This window comes from Cervus canadensis, chromosome 21 (genome assembly GCF_019320065.1).
Source record: "Cervus canadensis isolate Bull #8, Minnesota chromosome 21, ASM1932006v1, whole genome shotgun sequence".
In the NCBI taxonomy this organism is placed as follows: Eukaryota; Metazoa; Chordata; class Mammalia; order Artiodactyla; family Cervidae; genus Cervus; species Cervus canadensis.
The window spans coordinates 59006971-59028579 of record NC_057406.1 but is presented as its reverse complement, the minus strand read 5'-3'; the positions used below and the strand labels follow the sequence as shown (position 1 = coordinate 59028579).

Genomic DNA, 21609 nt, shown 5'->3' with positions numbered 1-21609 from the left:
TTCTAGTCCATTGATCTATTTGTCTGTTCTTTCACCAATACTGTACTGTCTTGATTATTATAGTTTTTACAGTGAGTCAAAATTAGGTGGTGTTGGTCCTCCAACTTATTCTTCTTCAATATTGTGTTGACTATTCTGGGTCTTTTGCTTCTCCATATTAACTTCAGAATCATTTTGGTGATATCCACAAAATAACTTCTTGGGATTTTGATTGGGATGCGATTGACCCTACAGATCAATTTGGGAAGAACTGACATCTTTACAAGATTGAGTATGTCTGCCCATGAATATGGAATAGCTCTCCATATATTTAGGTTTTTTTATTTTGTTCATCAGAGTTTCCCCCATGTAGATCTTGTACATATTTTGTTAGCTTTATACTTAAGTATTTCATTTGGGGTGCTAACATAAATGATATTTCATTTTAATTTCAAATTCCACTTATTCATTGTTAGTACACAGGAAAGTGATTTACTTTTGAATATTAATCTTAGATATGGCAAGCACTGTAATTGCTTACTATTTTCAGGACAATATTTTGGGCCAGTTCTTGTGATTTGCTACACAGATCATCATGTCAGCCACTAATAAAGACTGTTTTATTTCTTTCTTCCCAATCTGTGCACCTTTTATTTCCTTTTTTTTGTTTTATTGCATAAGCTAGAACTTTCAGTACAATGTTGGAAAGGAGTACTGAGAGGGGATATCCTTATTTTGTATCTGATCTTAGGGGGAAAGTTTCAAGTTTCTCACCATTACTATCAAGTTAGTGGTAGGTCTTTTGGTAGATATTCTTTATGAAGTTGAGGATCATCTTGAGTTTTTAGAATAGAGAGTTTGTCATGGAGAGGAATGTAGGGATTCAGTTGTCAGGCATAAGTACCTCTGGCTTGCAGAAACAAGGTTGGACCCAGAGTCAAAAACAGAGTCTTAAGGAGAGCTGGGAAACGTCTACGTCTGTGTTTATTCTTCCTGTTGTAGGTCAGGATGGATCTGAGCCTCCAGCTGGGGAATGAGGAGACAGTGGTTAGCCATGGGAAAGGAGGACCTAGGAACATCACTGAGAATGCCCTCCTGTGAGACTGAAGACCGTGCTCCAGGCAAGAATTCAGAGACCCCTGGAAGACATCTTGGGAAGAGGCCTGGACAAACAGATCCTGTGATTGTGACTCTGATTGAAGGACTCTGAAGGCAGATGTCTGATGGAGTAGTCAGGAGAATGGGGTATGGAGTGCTGAGCTCAGAGAGAGCCGCCTAGTCTAGGATCCTGCACAGCCTTTGGGAACCAGAATCACTAGCTCTGGTTGGGGGAGCTGACAGAGAGATGGGAGGGAGCTTAAGCCCCTCATGGCCCCTTTTCCCATCCAAAGGATCACCATCTCACCCCACCATTGGCAGGGACCTGCCCAAGCCTCAGGGAGAGCTCAGCCTCTGTTCCCAGGTTCAGATGCATTTTCTCAGGGATACTGCATAAGATCCTGCTTCTCTCTAGGCTGTGGTTTTGGTGCTATCTCTAGACTGAGCTCTCTGTTACATAATTTGATTCTTTTGAATTGATAATTTCTTGAGTACAACAGAGGAAGTGTTAAGCATGTGTCTTAGGGTGATTAGCATGGGAGTAGGGAAACTGACTGTACAGATGGGTTTCTCACACCAGATGGTCAGGCAATGAGGCCAGGGTGGGGTTGGAATTTGGTGGGAAGGAAGATGAGGAGAGTGGAGTAGATTCAGACGCATGGGGTCATCAGCTCTGGCTAGGGTCCAAGGCCATCAGGGCCTCTCCCATCTGAGTGCTGCCCCAGGACCTGAGCCCCGGCACTGCTCTCTCCTCCCAGCCTGGCTGATGGGGTGGCTTTTCATGCAGCTAGTTCTCCTGTGGGCTTCAGAAATTCTCTGTATCACTATCTCTTTTCAAGGGAACACTCCCCCTGCAGCCTCAATACCCACTAAGGCAAGAGGCCTCAAAAGTGCCATAGGGCATTCCACATTCTTGGGACTTTGTTTCCCTGCTGATTACAAGATAAAACTTGACAGAGGTAATAAATCTGGTTAACTGAGGGAAGTCACAAAGGTTCTCCCCTTCACGAATCACTGCAGCAATGAAATCAGAAGACAACTGCTTCTTGGCAGGAAAGCTATGACAAACCTAGGCAGTGTATTGAAAATCAGAGACATCACTCTGCCAACAAAGGTCCGTATAGTCACAGCTAAGATCTTCCCAGTGGTCACATACAGTTGTAAGAGCTGGACCATAAAGAAGGCAGAATGCCAAAGAATTGATGCCTTTGAACTGTGGTGCTGGAAAAGACTCCTGAGAGTCACTTGGACAGCAAGGAGATCAAACCAGTCAATGTTAAAGGAAATCAACTCTGAATATTCATTGGAAGGACTGATGCTGAAGCTGAAGCTGATTTTGGGCAACTGACACAAACAGCCAACTCATTGGAAAAGTCCCTGATGCTAGGAAAGATTGAGGACAGAAGGAGAAGAGGGTGACGGATGATGAGATGGCTGGATGGCATCACCAATGCAATGGACATGAACTTGGGCAAGCTCCAGAATATGGTGAGGGACAGGGAGGCCTGGTGTGTAGCAGCCCATGGGCTCACAAAGAGTTGGACATGACTGAGCAACTGAACAACAACAATAAAGGTTCTGGAACTTCCATGGACCTTCCTCTGCACAGAATGGGTCAATGGTGCTCAGTGATGTTATCTTGGCTTCAATGACCTTGGGGAAGATCACCTGTCCTTTTTTTTCTAGAAGAACGAACCCCACTCATCCTCAATGCTGCCTGAGGGAGAGGAAGCTTTCATTCATGCTTTGGCCCTGAACTATCAAGAACGGAAGAGCGGTCAGCTGCCCAGTGGCCCCAGGCCAGCTGGAACTGGTTATCATTTTCCTCAAAGGGTCATCAGGGCCAAGCCCAGCACATTGACTTCTTCCTGATTCACCCCAGCCACTGCCAGAATTTCAGATGCCCAGGGCTTCCCCCATGACCTAGAACTTCATTCCTGAATTCTATGTATGCTTCCTAATTGGACTCTTGTCTGATCCTTCAGCCTTTCCAAGCCCTTCCCTGCACTCTTGGTAACTCCTGGTCTAACAACAGCTCATGTTCCCTTTTCTGACTCTTCCCTTCATTCCTATTAGGGGTTGAATTGCATCTCCCCTCAACACAGTTCATGGACTTCTTAGATGACTCAGTGGTAAAGAATCTGCCTGCCAATGCAAGAGACACAGGAAATTTGGGTTTGACCCCTGGGTCCTAAGGATCCCCTGGAGGAGGAAATGACAACCCACTCCAGTATTTTTGCCTGGGAAATCCCAAGGACAGAAAAGAGTGATGGGCTACAGTTCATGGGATTGCAAAATATCAGACAAAACTGAATGACTAAGAACACACCCACCTACTCTCAGTATGAAAAGGCAAAAAATAGGACACTGAAAGATGAACACCCACATCAGTAGGTGCCCAATATGCTCCTGGAGATCAGTGGAGAACTAACTCTAGAAAGAATGAAGAAATGGAGCCAAAGCAAACACAACACCCAGTTGTGGATGTGACTGGTGATGGAAGTAAAGTCTGATGCTGGAAAGAGCAATATTGCGTAGGAACCTGGAATGTTAGGTCCACTAATCAAGGCAAATTGGAAGTGGTCAAATAGGAGATGGCAAGAGTAAACATCAACATTTTAGAAATCAGCAAACTAAAATGGACTGGAATGGGTGAATTTAACTCAGATGAACACTATATCTACTACTGTGGGCAAGAATCCCTTAGAAGAAAGGGAGTAGCCATCAGAGTCAACAAGAGTCTGAGATGCAGTACTTGGATGCAGTATCAAAAGCGACAGAATGACCTCTGTTCGATTCCAAGGCAAACCATTCAATATCACAGGAATCCAAGTCTATGCCCCAACCAGTAATGCTGAAGAAGCTGAAGTGGAACAGTTCTATGAAGACCTACAAATTCTTCTAGAACTAACACCCCCAAAAGATGTCCCTTTCATTATAAGGGACCGGAACGCAAAAGTAGGAAGTCAAGAAATACCTGGAGTAAGAGGCAAATTTGGCCTTGGCCTTGGAGTACAGAATGAAGCAGGGCACAGGCTAATACAGCTTTGCCAAGGGAACGCACTGGTCATAGCAAACACCCTCTTCCAACAACACAAGAGAAGACTCTACACGTGGACATCACCAGATGGTCAATACCAAAAACAGATCGATTATATTCTTTGCAACCAAAGATGGAAAAGCTCTATACGGTCAGCAAAACAAGACTGGGGGCTGACTGTGGCTCAGATCATGAACTCCTTATTGCCAAATCCAGACTTAAATTGAAGAAAGTAGGGAAAACCACTAGGCCACTCAGGTATGACCTAAACCAAACCCCTTAGGATTATACAGTGGAAGTGAGAAATAGATTCAAGGGATTATATCTGATAGACAGAATGCCTGAAGAACTGTGGATGGAGGTTCATGACATTGTACAGGAGACAGGGATCAAGACCATCCCCAAGAAAAATAAATGCAAAAAGGCAAATGGTTGTCTGAGGAGGCCTTACAAACAGCTATGAAAAGAAGAGAAGTGAAAGGCAAAGGAGAAAAGGAAAGATATATCCATTTGAATGCAGAGTTCCAAAGAATAGTAAGGAGAGATAAGAAAGCCTTCCTCGGTGATCATGCAAAGAAATAGAGGAAAACAATAGAATGGGAAAGACTGGAGATCTCTTCAAGAAAATAAGAGATACCAAGGGAACTTTTCATGCAAAGATGGGCTCAATAAAGGACAGAAATGGTATGGACCTAAAAGAAGCAGAAGATATTAAGAAGAGGTGGCAAGAATACACAGAGGAACTATACAGAAAGAACTTCATGACCCAGATAATCACGATGGTGTGATCCCTCACCTAGAGTCAGACATCCTGGAATGTGAAGTCAAGTGGGCCTTAGGAAGTATCACTTTGAACAAAGCTAGTAGAGGTGATGGAATTCCAGTCGAGTTATTTCAAGTCCTAAAAGATGATGCTCTGAAAGTGCTGCACTCAATATGCCAACAACTTTGGAAAACTCAGCAGTGGCCACACAGGACTGGAAAAGGTCAGTTTTCATTCCAATCCCAAAGAAAGGCAATGCCAAACAATGCTCAAACTACTGTACAATTGCACTCATCTCACATGCTAGTAAAGTAATGCCCAAAATTCTCCAAGCCAGGCTTCAACAGTACATGAACTGTGAACTTCCAGATGTCCAAGCTGGATTTAGAAAAGGCAGAGGAACCAGATATCAAGTTGCCAACATCCACTGAATCATCGAAAAAGTAAGAGCATTCCAGAAAAACATCTAATTCTGCTTTATTGACTCTGCCAAAGCCTTTGACTGTTTGGATCACAACAAACTGTGGAAAATTCTTCAAGAGATGGGAATCCCAGACCACCTGATCTGCCTCCTGAGAAATCTGTATGCAGGTCAAGAAGCAACAGTTAGAACTGGACATGGAGCAAAAGACTAGTTCCAAATTGGGAAAGGAGTACATCAAGACTGTATATTGTCACCCTGCTTATTTAACTTATATGCAGAGTACATCATGAGAAATGCTGGACTGGATGAAGCACAGGCTGGGATCAAGATTGCTGGGAGAAATATCAATAACCTCAGATGTGCAGATGACACCACCCTTATGGCAGAAAGCAAAGAACTAAAGAGCCTCTTGATACAAGTGAAAAGAGGAGAGTGAAAAAGTTGGCTTAAAACTAATCATTCAGAAAACTAAGATCATGGCATCTGGTCCCATCACTTCATGGCAAATAAATGGGGAAACACTGGATACAGTGACAGACTTCATTTTCTTGGGCTCCAAATTACTGCAGATGGTGACTGCAGCCATGAAATTAAAAGATGCTTGCTCCTTGGAAGAATAGTTATGACCAACCTAGACAACTTATTAAAAAGCAGAGACATTGCTTTGCCAACAAAGGTCTGTCTAGTCAAAGCTATGGTTTTTCCAGTAGTCATGTATGGCTGTGAGAGTTGGACTATAAAGAAATCTGAGCACCGAAGAATTTGATACTTTTGAACTATGGGGCTGGAGAAGACTTGAGAGTCCCTTGGATTTCAAAGAGATCCAACCAGTCCATTCTAAAGGAAATCAGTCCTGAATATTCACTGGAACGACTGATGCTGAAGCTGAAACTCAAATACTTTGGCAACCTGATGCAAAGGACTGACTCATTTAAAAAGTCCCTGATGCTGGGAAAGATTGAAGGCAGGAAGAGAAGGGGACGACAGAGGATGAGATGGTTGGATGGCATCACCAACTCAGTGGACATGAGTTTGAGTAAATTCTGGGAGCTGGTGATGGACAGGGAGGCCTGGCATGCTGCAGTCCATGGGGTCACAAAGACCATGCTCCAGTCCATGGTCAGACACAACTGAGTGTCTGAACTGAACTGATCTACCCTCAATCCATATGCTGGAGTCCTAACCCCCAGGACCTCAGAATGTGTCCTTAATTGGAGACAGAGGCTCTTTAGAGGTAATCAGTTTAAAATGAGGTCACTATGGGTCAAATGAGGTCAAAATCAACCCCTAATGCAGTATAGCTTGTATCCTTATAAAAAGAGGAAATTTGGAAGCAGGCACATCCTTATAAAAGAGGAAACTTGGAGGCAGGCACATCCTTATAAAAAGAGGAAACTTGGAGATAGACAAATGTACAGAGAGAACACTCTGTGAATATAAACACCATCTACAGCCAAGGAGAGAGGCCAGGAACAGACCCTTCCTTCTTGGCCCTTGAAGGAAACAGCCCTGCCAACAGCTTGGCTTTAGCCTTTGGCCTCCAGAGTTAAGACAAATTTTAGTTGGTTGAGCCATGCAGTCTATGCTACTGTGTTAAGGTAGCCCCAGAAAACTGTGATTCCCGTCTAGCTCTGACTCAAACTTGCCCGCCCTGCAGGACACTTGCCTCCTCCGCAGCTCTCTCTGGTGGAGGATTTTTTTCTCCCAATCCATCCCCTACTCATTTGAAGTTCACAGCATCAGACTCTACCTGGCTCCCTTCCATGTTCCTGGCATCTGCCAACATCCCAAAAGACCCCTGTCAATCACTGATGGCTTGAGGACCTGGCTTGCTGTCTTCTCCCCTCACATCATTTCCAAGATTGATCCTTCCAGTACCTTGGCCCCTCGACCACTCATCAGATGAGCGGCAGGGCTGGGGTTCAGAGTCTGTTTCCTTCTACAATCCCACAGCTGACAGGTGAAGCATCTGGATTCTGGAGTTAATCTACCTGGGTTGACTTCTGTCACTGCCACCTAGAGCTGAGTCCTCAGGCACATCTAACCTCTCTGGGTATCAGTGTCTTTGCTTATAAAGTGAGGATAAGACTAGCATCTACTTTATGAAGTTGTTTTGAGGACTAAATGAGAAATAAGATAAATGAGACAAATATGCCACGTAATAAACTCATAATAAATGCTAATGTTGGGACTTCACTGGTCGTCTCATGGTTAAGACTCTACGCTTCCAATGCAGGGGGCACAGGTTCAATCCCTGGTCAGGGAACTAAGATCCTTGTACCATGGGATCTTTGTGGTATCACATGCTGTATCACACAGCCCCCTAAAATTGCTAGTATTAGTATTAGTATAAATATTAGTATATCCTGGAAATAAAAGCAGTCTAGCAGGTAGAACTTTGTAACCCAAGAGGATGATAGCAGAATGAGAGGAACAAGCCAAGAAATTGTTTACTTGATTACTTTATATACTATATTCTTTATATACTGGTTAGTTTATATATTGATGGTAGAATCACGTATGGGATACAGACTTTCTAAGTCTCAGACAGTGACAATGCAATAAACAGAATTAACTCAGTGTATAAGTCAAGGTCCAATCCAGAGACAGAAATTATGTGATTTGACTTTGCTATATATACAGCAGAAATTAACACAATGCTGTAAATCAACTCTACTTCAATAAAAGAAATTTTTAAAATTACATGATTTATTTAACCAGAGAGAATTTGACATGAATACTTGTTTAATATGAAGTTGGTAACTAAAAGGTTAAAAAGAGAGATAGAGAATTTAAGGTGTCACGGAGGTAGCAACTGTAGGATGCGGTTACCAGCCTGAGGTCTGAGAGAACAAAGGGGAGAGTTTGGCATTATAAAAAATTAGAAACTGGGAGAAGGGACCCCAGTAAGGCCAAGCTCAGACGTCCGAAGACACAGCATTGTTCAGCAGGTGCTGCTGTCTCGGGAGGTGGGGGCAGAATTGCCCAGTGAAACTGGTACGGCCAGGGCTGGAAAAATGGCAAATAGATAGGAAAGAATTGCCACTGGTGAGGTGAGGTGGAGTTCCCAGAGTGAGGCTCATTAGAACAGCGAGGAGGCAGGAAGGAGCAAGTCCTTTCTGCCTCCTCCAGCCTCGCAGCATCTCTCTTGCATCCCCACTAACAGACACGAAGAGGGAACCAACTGAAAGAGCAGGAATGTGGTTGGGGAGTCTCAGGACTCACATGGCAACAAAGCAGAGAACAGAAGGAGCTAAGAGACAATAGTTTAATAACCAGTACAGGTGGGTTATCGATGTGGGAGAAAAATAAGGAAATGGGGCAGGGTGAGTTGAGTGGGGCTGGGTTACCCAATAAAAAGATAAACTTCATAATTAATGCCAATACATGTGTACTTATAATGGCAATTTTTGTCCTATATATTTATTATGCATTTGAAGGAGATACAATTTAGAAAAATCTTCCATAACACCCCCCCCCCAAAAAATATCCCGCTGGATTCCTATGACTAAGCTGATCAGGGAATCCCTTGTTTTGCTTTATTTCCTTTTTAAATATTTATTTTATATTGGAATAGGCTTCCCAGGTGGCTCAGTGGTTAAAAAACAAAAAAATCCACCTGCCAGTGCAGGAGACATGGGTTCGATCCCCGGGTCGGGACAACCCCCTGGCAAAGGAAATGTTTTTGTGTTCTTGCCTGGAGAATCCCATGAAGAGAGAAGCCTGGTGGGCTACAGTCCATAGGGCTGCAAAAGAGGTCTACAATACTGAGTGACTAAACAACAACAGAGTTCATTAACAATATTGTGTTAGTTTCAAGTGTGCAACAAAGTGATTCAGTTACACATATGCGTGTATTTATTCTTTTTCAAATTCTTTTCCCATTTAGGTCATTACACAGTGCTGAGCAGAGTTCCCTGTACTATATAGTAGGTCTTTGTTAGTTATCTACGCCTTTGTTTTTTTTCTGAGAGCCACTGAATGACCTTCTTCCAGGATTTAAAAAGCAGATCACACCTCCCAAAGCTAAACTGTAATTGCACAGGACTAAGATGTGGTAAGCGACCTTCTAAGACATCAAGAAAGTGACAGGCTGAGGGCAAAATTTTTCTAAACATTCCAGACACAGAGCTGATCTCTATAGGAAGAACGGTATTACAAATACTTAAGAAAAACATGAACATACCAAATAACAACAATTCATAAAGGAAGAAATGTAAATGCCCCATAAGTGTGAAAAAAAGTTTAACCAAGAAAATGCAACGTCATACCATTTTCTCAGTAAGAATAATAGACTGAAAAAATACTAACATTCAGTGTTGCCAAAAGTTAGTAAAAGAAGAGGGACTCAAATTCTTGCACACTATTGGTGAGAGTATTGCAAACTTTCAGTGGGACTACTTGTTAATAGGTATCAATAGCTTTAAGTAAAACTATGTATATCCTTTCAACCAGATATTTCACTTCTGGGAATTTATTTGAAGGAGATACTTAAAGAGAAGTACATGGGTTTGTACCAGGAAGTTTTTTTGTTTTTATTTTTGCCCATGCCTGTGGCATGTGAGACCTTAGTTCCCCAATTAGGGGTCAAACTTGAGCCTTCTGCATGAAAAGCATGGAGTTTTAACCACCAAATCACCAGAGAAATCCCAGAAAGTTCTTTGAAGTGCTTTTTATAGCAAAAAAGAGAAACAAAGTAAAAAAGGAAACCATCTAAACATTAAATGAAAATGTCAGTTAAATAAGTTATGGAACAAACACAACCATAAAAAGATGTTCTCAATGTATTGTTAAGTAAAAATGCTGCTTGAAAAATAATATTTGATCTAATTTTTGTCCCCAAATTATAAATTATGCAAATATAAAAGGAAATTTAAATATAAAAATATAAAAGACTGGAAGAGCCTATGCTAAAAAATGTCAGAAGTTTTTTCTCTGGCTAGGACTATGGGTGATTTTGGGTTACTTCTTTGCTTAGCTGTAGTTTCTAATTTTTCAGCATGTATTGTTTATGAACAGGGCAAGAAAAGAGAAGCAAAAACTTCCTAGTCACTGAAACTGCTAGTATACTTAAAGATAGCTGTACCATCAGGAAGGATGTGAGAAGCCCTTGGAAGGGCAGATGGACAAGGGTGATGGTTGGTGTGGATTGGACGCCTGTAGCCTCATCTGCCTAACCAAGGAGATTCTGACACTAGACCAGAAGTAAAAATAAAATCTCAAACTTGTTCCAAACACGGCAAACATCCACAATTCAAGACTAGAGGAATTAGTACGAACCTCTGTCTAACCACATCTTGATGTCAAGAAACCCAGGAATGGTGTAGTCCGTGAGTTCCACAGGAGAAAATATGTCATCTCAAAAATTAAGAAAAAATATTGGAAGGAACTGAAGCATTCAAACAACTGTATTTCAAAAATAAAGGCAAATGCTCTCATAGTAAGATAAGAAGTATTGAAAAGGCTGAGACAGAACTGCCTAGGTTCAAATCCTACTGTCAGCAGGGCTTCAAACAAGTTACTCAATCTCTCCATACCTCTGTTTCCTCACTTCCAAACTGGGGATGCTATGAAGGTGCAGTGGGATGATCCATGGAATGGGCTTAGAGCCTGCCCCGGCAAAGTATATGTTCAGTATATGCTTCTGCTTCATTATCCTGTATGTTTTTGTTTTATCTTATTTTTTGCTTCTCTTTTTTTCCCTTCCTTTCTATAGGTCACATTCTAGAATTTTCCCTAGTTAATTTTGATTTGTCTATGCTGTTTTGAATGTATATCTTAGTACATCATTTTTAAAATTGAGTATAGTTGATTTACAATGTTGTGTTAGTTTCTGGTGTACAGCAAAATGATTCAGTTGAATATATTATATGTGGCATCTGGTCCCATCACTTCATGGGAAATAGATGGGGAAACAGTAGAAACAGTGTCAGACTTTATTTTTTTGGGCTCCAAAATCACTGCAGATGGTGACTGCAGCCATGAAATTAAAAGATGCTTACTCCCTGGAAGGAAAGTTATGACCAACCTAGATAGCATATTGAAAAGCAGAGACATTACTTTGCCAACAAAGGTCCGCCTAGTCAAGGCTATGGTTTTTCCAGTGGTCATGTATGGATGTGAGAGTTGGACTGTGAAGAAAGCTGAGGGCCAAAGAATTGATGCTTTTGAACTGTGGTGTTGGAGAAGACTGTTGAGAGTCCCTTGGACTGCAAGGAGATCCAACCAGTCCATCCTAAAGGAGATCAGTCCTGGGTGTTCATTGGAAGGACTGATGCTGAAGCTGAAACTCTAGTACTTTGGCCACCTGATGTGAAGAGCTGACTCATTGGAAAAGACCCTGATGCTGGGAGGGATTGGGGTCAGGAGGAGAAGGGAACGACAGAGGATGAGATGGCTGGATGGCATCACCGACTCAAGGACATGAGTTTGGATAAACTCCAGGAGTTGGTGATGGACAGGGAGGCCTGGTGTGCTGCGATTCACGGGGTCGCAAAGAGTCAGACACAACTGAGCGACTGAACTGAACTGATACACACATGGGCTTCTCAGGTCGTGCAGTGGTAAAGAATCCTCCTGCCAGTGCAGGAGATGCAAGAGACACGAGTTCGATCCCTGGGTCAAGAAGATCCCGTGGAGTAGGATATGGCAACTCACTCTAGCATTCTTGCCTAGGAAATCCCATGGACAGAAGAGCCTAGCGGGCTACAGTCCATGGGGTCACAAAGAGATGGACACAACTGAGCAAGCATCTGTATACTTACATATTTTTTCATATTCTGTTCCCTTGTGGTTTTTTGTTTAGTTTTTATTTTATAATCATAAACTTCACTTTGCCATCCAACTATACTTGGAGGGAGATTAGGAAAATGTGGAACCCAAAGAACTGCAGTGAGAGCACAAAGATTATAGGGTATTTTGAGCAGATGGGGGAGTAGGGGTGGTCTCCTGAGCTACAAAAGAACAGACTGGTGGTTAAGATAAAGCACAAGTCAAGGGCTTTCCTCGTGGCTCAGTGGTAAAGAATCTGCCTGCCAGTGCAAGAGACACAGGTCTGATCCCTGGTCTGGGAAGATCCCACATGCCATGGAGCAACTGAGCCCACGTGCCATAGCTACTGAAGCCTGCTCACCTAGAGCCCGTGCTCCACAACAAGAAGAGCCGCCACAGTGAGAGGCTGGCACCTTACAACTAGAGAAAAGCCCTCGCAGCAATAAAGACCCAGCACAGCTAAAAATAAATAAATACACAAACAAAAATCAAATTTATTTATTAGGTCTGTCCACAGTCAGCTGTGCTGACTGTCTTGCTGGTCTAGCCATTCCTGCACCCAGAGCGTCTCATGGCTTCCGCCACACTCGTGCCCTCTTTCACCTTGCCGAAGATCACATGCTTGCCTTCCAACTATTCAGTCTTGGCACTGCAGATAAAAACTGAGAACCATTTGTGTGGGGACCAGCATTTGCCACGGGCAAGACGTCAGGACTCATATGCTCCAGGATGAAATTCTCATCATCAGACTTCATACCATACATAGACTTGCCACCAGTGCCTTTATGACCTGTGAAGCCACTACCCTGGCACACGAATCCCGGAATTATTCTCCCCAGTGCTCAGAGCACGGAAGTTTTCTGTTGTCTTTGGAACTTTGTCTGCAAACAGCTCCAATCTGTTAACAGCTTTACTAGATGAGCTGCCACTTCTTGGTTTCCAGGTCTCTTACCTCAAAGGAGATGCAGCCCAAGGGCTCACCATCAGTGGCGATGTGGAAGAATACAGTGCGGCTGACCATGGCTGACAGCATGAGAGGCTCCAGGGTGGCAGCCTCTGCAAGGTCTCCATTGTGGTTTATTACAGGGTATTGAATATAGTTCCCTGGGCCATACAGTAGGACTTTATTGTTCATCTACTTTATGTATATTACTGTGAAGAAGAATTAAGGAGCCTCTTGATGAACGTAAAAGAGGAGAGTGAAAAAGTTGACTTAAAAGTCAACATTCACAAAATTAAGATCATGGCATCCAGTCCCATCACTTCATGGCAAATAGATGGGGAAACAATGGAAACAGTAACAGACTTTATATTGGGGGGCTCCGAAATCACTGCAGATGGTGACTGCAGCCATGAAATGAAAAGATGTTTCCTCCTTGGAAGAAAAGCTATGACAAATCTAGACAGTGTTTAAAAGCAGTAACATTACTTTGCCAACAAAGGTCTCTCTAGTCAAAGTTATGGTTTTTCCAGTAGTCATGGATGGATGTGAGAGTTGGACTATAAAAAAGGCTGAGCACCAAAGAATTGATGCTTTTGAATTATGTTGTTGGAGAAGACTCTTAAGAGCCCCTTGGACTGCAAGGAGATCAAACCAGTCAAGCCTAAAGGATATCAATCCCAAATATTCATTAGTAGGACTGACACTGAAGCTGAAGCTCTAATACTCTGGCCACCTGATGCGAAGAGCCGACTCATTAGAAAAGACCCTGATGCTGGGAGCTATTGAGGGCAAGAGGAGAAGGGCATGACAGAGGACGAGATGGTTGGATAGCATCACCAACTCAATGGATATGAGTTTGAGCAAACTCCGGGAGATGGTGAAGGACAGGGAAGCATGGCGTGCTGCTGTCCATGCGGTCAGAGTCGGACATAACTTAGCAACTGAACAACAACGAAAGTATGTATCTGGGGCTTCCCAAGTAGCAATAGTGGTAAAGGACCTGCCTGCCAATACAGGTCTGAGCCACTTATTAGGTGCCAACAGCCTTGACAAAATATTCAGAGGAAATGGGGGGGGTGGGGTGGGCAGGCATCTGGCTTCCTGCTCTGCCTGCCCCTTTGCAGAAGGCTGGCAGCAATGGCTCCTACCAGATAACCTCCACTTTCCCTGGGACCAGGGCTTCCCTAGTGACTCAGGAGGTAAAGAAACTGCCTGCAATGCAAGAGACCTGTGTTTGATCGCTGGGTAGGGAAGATCCCCTGGAAAAGAGAATGGAAACCCACTCTAGTATTCTTACCTGGAGAATTCCATGGACAGAGGAGCCTGGTGGGCTACAGTCCATAAGGTCACAAAGAGTGAGACAGGATTGAGTGAGTAACATTTTCACTTTCTTTCCCTGGGACAAGGGGACAGATAGCACCACTGCTGGGCCATCACCAGGAGTCTTTCGGCTTCAGGTGGCAGAAATGTTTTTTCCTTTTTGTACAACTTTGATCTCATCTGTCCCACGTTAGTTTGTTTTTTGGGAAGTCTCTGCCCTGCTTACTCTCCCAAACACACACCCTGATCTTCAGAGATTCTGTGACTCAGACATTGGGTGTTCCAGGATTCCAATTGCTCAGGTTTCTGAGGTTATAAGACTTTAGCATCCGCAAGAACTGCTTCTCAAAGATCCCAGTTTCTGAACAGGAAGGATGCAAGCCCCGGTCCAAAATCACCAAACATCCCAATGGGTCCAAATGCTATTTATATCAAAAGGGTGAAAAAAATCAAACCAGCCTTATAGGAAATCTCCTGATGAATTCTCAACAGGCATGAGAAGAAAAGGACGTGGCTTATAAAAGTCTACTTAACAATAATAGCCACGTCACCAGCACAGTCCCTGGATGGTTTTGTATTTACGGGACCAGATGGGGGTGGGCAGGGTAGGGTAGGAAAGTATGACCAAAGTGTCTGCAATTCCCTCCAGACTCCAGCCAGCCTGCACTGCGGCCCAGTTCCCCGTGGGACCAGGGGCCCCAGCTCAAATGCTCAGAGTTTCTGTTAAAGCTTAGACTTCTTTCCAGGCGATCTCCTCCTTGTTAAGTCAGTGTTTTGGAGGTGAGTGTTATATGCCAAGGAATGTACAAGTTAGACGTCCTTATTTTCACAAACTCTGTGACAAAGGAAGGCGCCACTATCACGAGCCCATTTTACACATGTGGAAACTGAGTCTGTAACCCAAGTTACCCAGCTAGAAAGTGATGAAGACAGGACCCATGTTTTCACCCATGGACCCAGATGCCTAGCCTGTTCTCATGCTAGTCACAGCCTCCCTCCAGCTGGCAACTGCTTTTCCCTTTCCGCCCCACGCCTTCCAAAAGTTGGCCCCACACTTCCTTCCTTTCATCCATCCCTCAGTACCCCTAAAAGCAAATCTCCAAACCAAGACTGTTGTGAGGGTTTACTGCACCAACTTCTGGTGAAATGGGCCATGAGCCAGAATTGCAAAGGAGGAAAGTCCCAAAGTTTACAGCCTGGGAAGAGGGCTCCAAGTCTCTCACCACAACAGTGCCTACTTGGATCCCTGCCCTGGCCTCTCTTCTCCAAAGCCAGACTTGTCAATCCACAACCTCATCTGGCCCTATCTTTCAGGAAAACCCCTCTTCTATCACATCCATCAGCCAGAAGAGTCAAGGAAACATATTCAGATCACATTCACGGATCTCAGCCTTGAGCACTGCAAAGAATAGAAGTCACTCCCTCCCAGAAAAGCGGCATCCTCCGTTTATCACAGAGATGGGAAATGTCAGCTCTCAATAATGCCACGCCCCTTCTGGAGCCAGGAGAGAGACTTGATCAGTGTCACTTCATGTCCACGCATGTCCAAAGTGACCCAAGGGAGGGAGCCAATGCTTTCATAACATCATAGAGAGAATAATTAGTTCACACAAAATGAACCTGAAGTTGTGAAAACCAGAGAGCGTGAACCTCCCATGGAAACTAACTCTTAAACTGCTTATAAATTGAAGCTGATTTAAAATGTTGTGTGAGTCTCAGATGTACAGCAAAGTGATTCCATCATATAGGTAGGGTGGGGGAAAATGTTACTAGCTCTTAAAGTAATCATCTGTCAAAGGTCAAAGGACTAGGAGGAAATATTTTCAAATGACTGGAATGAATTGTGAGGTTATGGGTGATTTTTAGTGTCACTTCATATTTTTCTGTATTTTCTAAGAGGAATATATTGTTGTTGTTGTTTAGTCACTAAGTCGTGTCCAACTCTTTTGTGACCCCATGGACCATAGCCAACCAGGCTCGTCTGTCCATGGGATTTCCCTGGTAAGAATACTGGAGTGGGTTGCCATTTGCTTCTCCAGGGGATCTTCCTGATCGAACTTGCGTCTCCTGCGTTGGCAGATGGATTCTTTACTACTGAGATACCAGGAAAGTCCAAAGGGACTAAATATCATCTTTATAATCAGGAAAAATTACAATGAATGTTAGTAAAAGCATCATGATGTTTTAAAAAGTCAGGCCAGATTCTTGACTTAGAAGAACTCTTATTCACATGGAAGAATATGACACCTGGTATTGTATAGATCTTAAACTTTTGAAGAACTTCAAAATGTGTAAAGATGTCTAATTTGGGGAACTGGTGAGAAACGCTTTTGAGTGAGGAACCTGCTGAGGTTGTGTTTTCTATGCAGTGCTGTGTTGTGCTTATCACTCAGTCGTGTCTGACTCTCTGTGACCCACTGGGCTCCTCCGTCCATGGGATTCTCCAGGCAAAAATACTGGAGTGGGTTGCCACTTCCTTCTCCAGGGGATCTTCCCAACCCAGGGATCAAACCCAGATCTCCCACATTGCAGGAAGATTCTTTATCATCTGAGCCACCAGGAAAGTCCATGTATATATATATTCTTTTTCATATTATTCTCCCTTAGATGTTATTACAAAATATTGAGTATTGTTCCCCACGCTATACAGTAGGTCCTTGCTGGTTTTCTATTTTATATATATTAGTGTGTATACATTAATCCCAACCTCCTAATTTATCCCTCCCCATTCTAAATTTGTAATCTCTAGGATACCTTTAATGTCTTAGTGATACTTAGAAAAGAATATGTGTAACATGTATGTAAGCTACAAAGTATAACAGTTGTGAACCCACCACTCACACCTGAGTCCTGCAACACATTACCCATCATTTTTACCCAACTGTCTTTCTCCCCTATGTATTCCCTCCTTTCCTCCTGGAAGCAACTCCTACCCAAAATTTTGTGTTTGCTATTTTTTTCTTCATAGTCTTTGAGCTTCATAAAAATAGAAGCTTATCTTCTGAGACTTAATTTTTTTCAATCAGTTATGTTTCTAAAACTCTTTCATGTTGCCATGTGTATTTCACCATTGTGTTCAAATCAATGAATGAGTCTACAGTTCTCTGGACAAGAGCTCAGGTGGATAACCTTGTTGGGGATTACTGCAAAGAGAGCTGCTGTATCCCAGTCCCGTGCAAGAATTCACTGTTGGATCATAAACTACATGAATATTTAACGTTACAAAACAATGGAAAATGGTTTTCAAAACAGGGTGAATTAATTTACATCCTTCTTATTATTACTGAGCATCTTTTCATTATTCATTGGCCATTTATTTGCTCCTCCTTGGTGGAAAACATATTCATGTTTGTTGTTCATTTTAAATAGAAATAGAATTGTTTGTATTTTTCTTTTCTATATGTGGGAATTCTTTATATATTCTAGACTAATCTTTTGTCAGTTATATATCTTGCAGATATATCTTTTAGCTTTTGGCTTATTTTTTCTCTTGCATCTTTTGATAAACAGAACTTTGTATAACTTGGTCAAATGTATTAATATTTATTTTTGTTTTGTTTAAGAATTTCTTCCCTACTCCAAGATTAGGTAGGGAATATTAGGTGTATCTTCTCTAAGTATTGTTCTTCCTTCCTACAACGTAATACATCTAAAACTGCCTTTGGGAATTGTTTGACTTAGAGATTCAGTCTCATTCATTTTGAGTTCCATATGGTTGAACAATTTGCCCAAGTACCATTCTTTGATTTTCTGCCTCCTTTCCCATGTGAAAGTAAAAGTGAAAGTCGCTCAGTTCTGTCTGACTCTGCAACCCCATGGACTATACAGTCCATGAAATTCTTTAGGCCAGAATACTGGAGTGGGTAGCCTTTCCCTTCTCCAGGGGATCTTCCCAATCCAGGAATCGAAGACAGGTCTCACACATTGCAGGCAGATTCTTTACCAGCTGAGCCACAAGGGAAGCCCAAGAATACTGGAGAGGGTAGCCTATCCCTTCTCCAGGGGATCTTCCCGACCCAGGAATCGAACCGGGGTCTCCTGCATTGCAGGTGGATTCTTTACCAACTGAGCTATCAGGGAAGACCACATCTGCAAAACTTTGTTGCTGTTTAGTCACTAAGCCATGCCCGGCTCTTTGCAACCCCGTGGTCTGTAGCCCTCCAGGCTCCTCTGTCCATGGGATTTCCCAGGCAAGAACACTGGAGTGGGTTACCATTTCCTTCTCCAGGGTATCTTCCCAACCCAGGGATTGAACCTGCATCCCCTGCATTGGCAGGCAGATTCTTTACCACTGAGCCACCTGGGAAGTCCACAGATCTGCAAAGTTACTTCTATCATATATCAAATACCATTTATGCATGATGTTCCTGAGCTCTCTGTTCTCCATTGCCAGACTGTCAATTCCTGTCCAAATACCACGCCATTTTCTTTTCCGTTGCTTTATAATAAGTCTTGCTATCTGGAGGGCATGCCTCATCACTTTATTCTCTTCAGGAGTACTGACTATTCCAAGGCCTTTACTCTTCTCCTATCAATTCTAGAATAAGTGTGTGAAACTCTAAACAACAAAAAAATTATTTGGAGTGTATTTCCTAATTGCATTAAACCCATGGATCCCTGTGGATCAGGGGGAAGAACTGACATCAACATGGCCAGAGTCTGTATCAGCATTTGTCAATGCTGATTTATCAACATCATCTTAAACGTTGGAAGTTCTGTAAATGACATCCTTAAGACTGAACTCTTTCAACAGTGTCAGAATCTTGGGCTCTGTGATTGCAGCAAGCACAGTCAGGAAAAAAATGAGCTTACCCTTGCTTGAAAATTCTTTGTTTAAGGACTGTAATGCATAAATCCCACTAGGGAGAAATAAAAACTGAAACACTGCTTTTCATTAGAAGTTCAGGAAGGGGGTGTGCATAACAGTTTTCCAGGAAGGATGATAACATCTCACCAGTCTGGTTTGTTGTTTTTTTTTCTCGTCCAGAATGCCTGCACTGAGTATGCACCACGGGCACAAAGTGGTTGCTAATCAGTCAGATGATATTTCTCTGGTTACTCATGCTGTCTGGCTTGCACAATAGTGGACAACACGTCTTATCTAAACCAAAAAGAGGTTAGCTGCTGCTTCACAATCGCTTTCTAAATGTCTCTTGCAAAATGTCTCTTTTGGCTCATGCTAACCTGGATTCATGCAGTGAAGGAAATTCTAGGAAATACAGTTGCAGTTTAGCTAAGTCAACACAAGTCCAAAGATTATTTGTTTATCATTTACTCTTGCATCTCAGATTATCCCTCAAGGGCCATTTTCCTTATTCTTGAAGCGTGTGTTTTAAAGATACTTTCAGTTCAGGTATCTTTTTGCTTTGTTGAAGTATAGTTGATTTACAATGTTGGGCTAATTTCTGATATACAGCATAGTTCAGGTAACTTGACAGATTTTCCATTTGTATCCATACTTGACTTCATTTCACATTCATTGCCTCCCTGCTGACTCAGACAGTAAAAAATCTGCCTGCCATGGAGAAGACCTGGGTTCAATCCCTAGGTCAGAAAGATCCCCTGGAGGAGGGAATGGCAACCCACTCCAGTATTTTTTTTTTTCATTTATTTTTATTAGTTGGAGGCTAATTACTTCACAATATTGTAGTGGTTTTTGCCATACATTGACATGAATCAGCCATGGATTTACATGTGTTCGCCATCCCGATCCCCCCTCCCACCTCCCTCCCCATCCCATCCCTCTGGGTCTTCCCAGTGCACCAGCCCCAAGCACTTGTCTCATGCATCCAACCTGGGCTGGTGATCTGTTTCACCCTTGATAATATACATGTTTCGATGCTGTTCTCTCAAAACATCCCACCCTTGCCTTCTCCCACAGAGTCCGAAAGTCTGTTCTGTACATCTGTGTCTCTTTTTCTGTTTTGTATATAGGGTTATCATTACCATCTTTCTAAATTCCATATATATGCGTTAGTATACTATATTGGTCTTTATCTTTCTGGCTTACTTCACTCTGTATAATGGGCTCCAGTTTGATCCATCTCATTAGAACTGATTCAAATGAATTCTTTTTAATGGCTGAGTAATACTTCATGGTGTATATGTACCACAGCTTCCTTATCCATTCATCTGCTGATGGGCATCTAGGTTGCTTCCATGTCCTGGCTATTATATTCAGTGCTGCGATGAACATTGGGGTGCACATGTCTCTTTCAGATCTGGTTTCCTCGGTGTGTATGCCCAGGAGTGGGATTGCTGGGTCATATGGCTGTTCCACTCCAGTATTCTTGCCTGGAGAATTCCATGGACAGAGGAGCTTGACAGGCTACAGTCCATGGGGTCACAAAGAGTCAGACATGACTGAGCACACCTTCATTATTTTTATGTATTTTTGGTTGCAGTGGGTCTTTGTTTCAGCACTTGAGCACTTCATTGCTGCGTGGACTTTTCTCTAGTTGTGGCGAGTGGTGGCTTCTGTTGTGGAGCGCAGTCTCCAGAGCGCTTGGACTTCAGTAGTTGTGGCTCACAGGCTTAGTTACCCCTGTTGCATGTAGGATCTTAGTTCCCAGACCAGGACTGAACCCATGTCTCCTGCATTGGCAGGCTAATTCTTAACCACTGGACGACCAGAGAAGTCCTCTCACCTTCATTACTCAAAGATGACTTTACTGAGCATAAAGTTCTAGATTGAAAGTTATTTTCTCTAAAAATCTGAAGGAACAATTATAATGGTTTTGTCTTCCATTGGTGCAATTGAAAAGTCTGCTTCTCATTCTAATTGTTACTTGATAGTGATCTCCACTTTCTCTGACTGCTTTTAACATATTCTCTTGGGCTTCCATGTTCTGTAGTTTTGATCTACTGTAGCCAGTTATGACCATTTTTTATTCATCTTGCTTATCCATACATGTTTCTTGTATCCAGAGATTTAAGTTTTTCATCAGTTTTGAAATACTATATCTGCCATCTGTTTAAACATCACCTCTTTGCCATTCTCTGTATTTTCTCACACTGAGATTCTGATTTTTTTTTTAATCTCATTCTATTGTTTACATCTCTTATTTCCATCTTTATATTCTCCAACTACTTGTCTGTCTGTTATATTCTGGGTAATTTCTGGATTTATCTTTCAATTTACTAATTTTCTCATCAATTGTGTGTAATGTTTTGATACTATTTAACTCATTCACTGCCTTTTCTGCCTCAACAGATGTACACACACATACACCTATACATAAATCATTTTTCTTTTGCAAATCTGCCTGGTC

At 42.6% G+C, this 21609-nt stretch overlaps 1 pseudogene; it reads right to left on the bottom strand.

Moving 5' to 3' along the window:
• Positions 1–12576: 12576 nt before the first annotated feature.
• LOC122423206 lies at positions 12577–13096 on the bottom strand (annotated as a pseudogene).
• Positions 13097–21609: the final 8513 nt, after the last annotated feature.